The 6,853-nt window shown below is 52.7% G+C and overlaps 1 protein-coding gene across 1 annotated transcript in view; it reads right to left on the reverse strand.

The window, feature by feature from the left end:
- ACO1 (aconitase 1) overlaps positions 1–6,523 on the reverse strand; it is a 62,285-nt gene extending 55,762 nt beyond the window's left edge. Inside the window, exon 1 of the mRNA XM_054726970.1 lies at positions 6,412–6,523. The gene's annotated coding sequence lies outside the window, so the exon portion shown is untranslated. The remainder of the gene's footprint in view (positions 1–6,411) is intronic.
- Between the last annotated feature and the right edge of the window lie 330 nt (positions 6,524–6,853).

Here is a 6,853-nt window from a genome sequence, read left to right on the forward strand (position 1 = left end):
AAGCACAGTGCACGCTGGGAACTCTATACCTGTGACCTACCATAATTCATGAGATTGCTCTCCACTTACTTCATGGGACAGGGGGATTCTAAATATGGCCTATTTCTTTATTGAAGATTTAAATCTACATTTTAAAACACTATGGATACTCTAAAATCTAGCCAGAGCCACTCTTATCTACCGGGGGAAAAAACTTATAAAATCAGAAAAGACCTAAAGGCTCTAGCTGTGTATTTGAAAAAATGGTAACAGACCAAATTGAAGTCTTTTCATCACAATCCTTTAAAGTCAGGTGACATCAATGTTCTTGGTACAAGGCAGGGTCTGTGAATTTTTCTTTCAATGTGATGCATTTCTTTTATAAAAAATTTCCCACCCTAGCTGGTTTGGCTCAGTGGATAGAGCATCGGCCTGAGGACTGAAGGGTCCCTGGTTCAACTCTGGTCAAGGGCTCATACTTTGGTTTCCAGCTCCTGGCCCTGGTCGGGGGCATGCGGGAGGCAACCAATCGATGTGTCTCTCTCACCTTGGTGTTTCTCTCTATCTCTCCCTCTCCTTTCCACTCTCCCTAAAAATCAATGGAAAAAATATATCCTTGGGTGAGGATTAAAAAAAAAAAAAATTTCCCTTCAATGAACTTGATTCCAATTAATGTAGCATCTATTCTTTGAGCATCTCCTTTGCATTAAGCACTGCTAAGGAATACAGAAGATAAGGAAAACACTTCTTTGCTTCATACAAATAAATCTAACCAGGAGACTAAGATCAGCACACAAGTCACTACAGTAGGATAAGGATTATAAGAAAGGTCACCTGAGGACAGCTATAACGAGGGGAGAAAGGCTTTGCAGAGAAGTGGGGAAAGAAAGAGGGAAGACACGTGTACACGGAAGAGCAAACGCAGCCACAGAAAGCGGAACAGCACAGCAAGTGCTCAAGGGCCACGGGGTGGTTGAGCGGCGCTGACCCTGGGGCAGAGGGTTTAAAGGTTTGGCTACAGCAGTCAGCCCATGCTTGTTACTAAAAAGACACAGCAAAGAAGAATATCTTTTGTTAATTTATACAGCTGAAAATGAAGATGTCAGAGAGAAAAAGGAATGAGTACATATGAAACAAGATTGGCCATACGTTAACGTTCCTCTTGGTTGAAGCTGGAGGTTTCTACTCTCCACTTCTTATGTCTGACATGTTCCATTGAAAATGGCCAAGAAAGAAATGAAGGCCAGGCGACCTAGGGAGATGGTCAGCTGATGGCTTCTCAGATGGTGGTGTTTATGAAGAACTTCCCAACGTCTGGGTCACCGGGAGGGGGAGGGTGGGCGGAGGTTGGAGCCCATTCCGCGGGGAAGCAGTACAACGTGCCGGCGGCCTGGCGGCGGGCCTGTTTTCGGTTCCCCATGCCCGTCCCCCGGGCCGTGTTCCCCCACTTCCCACTGCGAGGAAGGGTGGTAAGTGTGTCTAAGACAGACGAAGGCTACCGGGTTGTTCTCCTACTAGGTGTACAAGTAACTGTGGGGCGTATTTTTGGTCATGTCCAATTTAATCCTTGTCCTATCAAATTTAATACTTTTTTAATACTAGCTAGAAAACACTGATAAGCAAAGTGAAGACCATTTAAAGCCAGCTTACTCCAGAACGCAGAGAAAAGCCTTCGGCGCGTGGCAGAGCCTTTGCCTCGGTCCACGCGTGTGCACACCCACACATACAGGCGCATGTTTCCTCTCCTTGAAAAACAGGATCACAGGGAAATATTCTTGGGTAATATGTTTTTCATTAAACTCTACTTCCGGCTACTCCGTGAAATAGCATTTTCCAACACCCTTGTAAAGGCTGAGCGATAGTTCGGTAAAGAACACTTGGATCTGGGGCTTAAATCTAACATGGCTGTTTAACGAAATCTTCCGATCTGAGAGGGCTGTCTCTCAAGATTATTTTGCGTTAATATATACCCGTACCATACACACTTGTTCAGAACCAGGATGTGACAATTAACATGATTTTCTTTATCGGGGGAGAGGAGGCTGCAGTAGCATTTTTACTAGAGAAATAACTACTTTCTTTTTTAAAATACCGGTTGTTGGGATTTTCGGTTTTAGTTTTGTTTTCAGGCTGTAAAAGCAATACACGGACGCTGCAGGGCAGGCAGACATATGGCATCACCAAATGCAACAAGTGAAAGCCCACTGTCCTCTTCCACCCATCCCACACTCACTGTAACTGTCACAGTTCGGTAGATCTGTCGCCCAAACATCTGTAAGGCAATTTTAAATAGATGGAATGTGTAAGCACACACCCATATGACTTAGGTACATGTATAGACACACAAATGCCCACATACACATACATACACACAATGTACATTTACAGTGTATAACATATGCACATATAATGAGAGTTTTTCTTTTTGTTTTCTTTTTTTAATCCTCACCCGAGGTATGCTTTTATTGACTTTTAGAGAGAAAGGAGGCGGGGGGAGGGGAGGAGAGAAAGAGAGAGAGAGAGAGAAACATCTATCAGTTGCCTCCCACACGCACGTGCCCTGAATGGGGATCCAACTCTCATCCTAGGTATGTGCCCTGGCTGGGAATCGAACCCCTGCAACCTTTTGGTGTACAGGATGATGCTCCAGCCAATGAACACCCAAAACTCACTCTGGGCTACACTGCAGGTCCCTCCATCCCAGCACGTCCGAGATGGCTCCAGAGAGACAGTTGGGAACAAAGACATCCCCTTCCTTCCTCCACCCATGGCTGTGTCCTCAAAACTTGAACATACTTGGCCCTCCTTTCAATAACCTACTATGGATTCTTCTTTGATTCCAAGTCCTTTGCAGTTGTCACTCTAGCCATGTCTGTCTTGGAATATCAAGTCCCTAGTATTCATGCATAAAGTCCCAAAGAATTTCCTTTTCCATGAAACTACCCCCTGGAAGTATGGCTCCTGTTTCGACATTCTAGCACAGGGGTCAGCAACCTGAAGCTTAGCACCTGTTTTTATAAATAAAGTTTTATTGGAACTCAGCTGTGTCCATTCATTTGCATATTGTCTCTGGCTGTTTTCACACTACAACAGCAGAGCTGAATAGGTGCAACAGAGACAGGGGAGCCCACCAAGTGTAAAATGCTATCTGACCCTTTACAGAAAAGTCTGCTGACCCGTATTCTAGAATATAGTGAACACACACTATTTTTTCCCTATCAAAGATTTGGAGAACTTGAACCATGCACCCCATGTCCAGTGTTTTTGTCCTGGCTAAAGAGTCTGTTTTCTATTAAAATACAGAGGAAAATCACCCGGCTCTGACACAGCAACGGTGAGCTGGAAAACCTTTAACAACTTGCAGAGTGGGGGAGCGCCCTGGCTTTCGAGCAGATTTCCGTGGTGTGAATACACGGATGATGGTGCACTCCACGCTAAAACATGCGATGCCACTGGAACGGAGCTGGAAGAAATGCACACAAACACTAGTGCCAACCAGCTCCCGCAAAACACTGGCTCCTCCAGCATCTGCAGGGCCCCGACCTGGGACACACCAGTGGCCCAAGCCCTCACTTCAAAGGCGAGGAGACCGAGGCCCCGACAGAGAAAGGGCCTCGCCCGGGACTGGGCTAGTGACCGAGCCAGGCTGGAGCTCCTTTCCCTGCAGAGTCCGGCTGCCTCACCGGGGGTGACTTCCTCCATAAAAGCGCGGAGGAAGGCAGGCGAAGGCAGTTCTTGGCGAGGCGCGTGGCCATAAACGTTGGTTTTATTGGTATCTTCACCGTTCGGGGCCGGGCTTTCCCAGCACCTGCTCTGAGCGCACACCTGGAAGGGGTACTATTCTTCACACAGGACCATGGCTCATATGGGCTCTGTCTCTATGAACCGCAGTTCCCTGAGGGACCGCCAGCGGGAAGCTCCGGTCAGACGGGGCCCACACCTGTTTTTGCTCCTACTTTTTCCAGAATCCAATGCGGAGCTGGGCACGGGCTGGGGCAAGGGAAGTAGGTCAGTAAATATCTTTATACCAAGAACAGAGCAGGCGCTCAGAGGCGAATCCACGGGCTGCTCCCATCTGCAGAGAGTGTAGCTACAGATGCAACACGCCCGTGTGCCTGCAACATTTCCGAAGGGGAGGCCGCAGCCTGGAGCACAGAGGCCCTGTGGATGCAGGAGCGGAAGGAAGGACAGACTTAGAGAACTGCTTGTCTACGATGTATGGAACTTCTACCTGAACCTGTGCTGACCGAACTTGACGTGGCGGAAATAACCCAGAGAGGGGTCCCACCTACCACGCACCAGGAAGGATGCAGGAAGGGCCACTCAGGGACACACCTCTGCAAGTGGGAAGTGCAAGAGCACCGAGGCTGGGGAGTGAGTTCCCAACAAACTCAAGGCCATGCAACGGCAAACAGAAATGCACACGGAGAAAGGAAAGACAAAAGCACGCACGCATTCCTGTTCTTTCGGAAAGAACTTCTGATAACAGCCACACGGACCCCTGCACGCTCGCCACAACCTCCGGGTGGGCTCTTCTCTGGACCCAGGTCCTGTCGGACCCGGACTGCTGCCATCCGGATGCAGACAGCTCACTCTGCAGGCACAGAAACAACCAAGTAAAAGTCCACTGTCCTCTTCCACCCATCCCACACTCACTACAACTTTCATAGTTCGGTACATCTGTCGCCCAAACATCTATAAGGCAATTTTAAATAAATGGATTAGGTAAGCACACACCCATATGACTTAGGTACATATCTAGACGCACAAATGCCCACATACACATACATACACACAATGTACATTTACAGTGTATAACATATGTACATATAATGAGAGTTTTTCTTTTTGTTTTCTTTTTTTAATCCTCACCCGAGGATATGCTTTTATTGACTTTTAGAGAGAAAGGAGGCGGGGGGGGGGGGGGAGAGAGAGAAACATCAATCAGTTGCCCCCATACTCACGCGCCCTGAATGGGGATCCAACTCACATCCTAGACAGACACGGCTAGAGTGACAACTGCAAAGGACTTGGGATCAAATAAGAATCCATAGTAGGTTATTGAAAGGAAGGCCAACTGTGTGCAAGTTTTGAGCCACCTGTGAGCCTTGCTGAGTCTCCAGGAGGCCAGCAGGGCTCACCAGCGCTGATGGGGGCCCCAGCACTTGGTCGCAAATAGCAGAGGCTAACGCTGCCCACTGCTGCCCACGGCATGGGCTGGCCTGGCGTGCGTTCCATTCAGAGGCAGGATCGCAAACAAGAAGCCGGGCCAACGACTGAAGCCTCGGAGGCATTTCCCACACCAGCGGTTCTCGGAGTGTGGTGCGGGGCCGGGCGGTCTAGGAATCAACACCAGTTTTGTAATGACACCAAGAGGCGATTGGCTTTTTCCCTCTCACGTTTTCAGGAGTACACACCGGGAGGCTTTCCGAGGCTACATGACACGTGATATTGCAACAGACTGGATGCAGAAGCAGACAGAGGAATCCAGCTGCCTACTATGAAACCTGGCATCAAAGAGGTTTGCAAAAATGTAACAAGCCACTCTTCTCAGTAACAGTCTGTTTTGGACAACATGGCTACTTGCAGAAAAATACGTTAGGCTAACTATAACAGGACCGCTATTATTTTAAAATAAAGTAAAAATTTCTGTTCTAGACGGTAAATATCGAAAGATATAACCCCATATAAACAAAAGCTCCTTAGTACGCTCATATTTAGGAGTGTAAAGGGGTTTTGCGTCTCCCCAAAAGTTTGAGAACTGCTGTCCCAGAGGCTGTGCCCCGTGGCCCTCACCCCCAGGAGCTGTGCGCGGTGCAGGAAGGAAGACATGCCACTCGGCGTGCCGCTGGCTTAGGAAGGCAGCCCCTGCGCCCTCCCGGCTCTGCATCTCTCAGGATGTGCTCTGTGCCGCCCTCCCACCTCCCACCGAGGGGCGCTTTCCCCTCGCCCGTTTTCCTCTGGCCACTTGGTGTGGACTGCCGATCGGGCACCCAGTGAGGATTTCCCGGCCCGGCCAGCCCGGCCCGGCGAGGCCTACCCGGGAGGCCCGCACACCCTCCTCGGAGTCAGGACTGCCAGCTCGGCCGGCACCGCCTGCGGAGGGCTCGCCAGCGAGGCCCGCACCGCGGCGAGGGTTCTCCGGCGGCACGCACACCCAGGCACCGGGGGCGAGGAGAGCCCTGCCAGCCCCGGCCCCTGCCCCCCGCGCGGCACGGGCTGGGGACAAGGTGAGGAGGTCAGTCCCCCGGGAGGACTAGTCCCCGATTCTCCCCGCGGCCTCCCGGGCGCTCCCCGCCCTGGGCCGCCCAGCGCCGGAGTCGCGCTCGGGAACGTGGCCCGGACGCCGCGAAAGGGGCTCGCGCGGCTCCTCCCGGGACAGGGCGGCCGCGCTCCCGCCGGCGACGTCGGGCCGGCCCGGTCGGTACTCACCGGGGCTGCACCGAGGGCTCGGGGGCCAGGCGGACGCCACGCTGCTCCAGGGCCGTTCCAGGGCGCTGCGGGGCGCGCTTCCGCGAGCTGCACGGGTCCACCCGCGGCCACCTCCCCCGGGCCCCGCCCCGCGCCACCCGGCCGGCCGCCAGGGGGCGGGGCGGGGGCGGGGCCAGCGCGCGGCCGGGATGGTCCGAGCGGGGCCGGAGGGGCGGCCGGAGTCTGCCCCGCTCCCCGCCCCGCCCCGCCCCGCGGGAGGGACTTGGCCTTGGGCGGGGGGAGCTGATGGGCGGCCGCAGCTGGGGACCCGCAGTCCCTGGGGCCCGGGTCCACTCGTGCGCGCCCAGGGCCTGCGCCCAGTGCGACTTGAGCCACTTTGGGGCCTGGAGGGCGCCTGCCAGGCTCGAGCTGGGAAGTGAGCCAACGGGGACGGCGGGGGGGG

The sequence above is a fragment of the Eptesicus fuscus genome, chromosome 15 (assembly GCF_027574615.1).
Source record: "Eptesicus fuscus isolate TK198812 chromosome 15, DD_ASM_mEF_20220401, whole genome shotgun sequence".
Taxonomy (NCBI): Eukaryota; Metazoa; Chordata; class Mammalia; order Chiroptera; family Vespertilionidae; genus Eptesicus; species Eptesicus fuscus.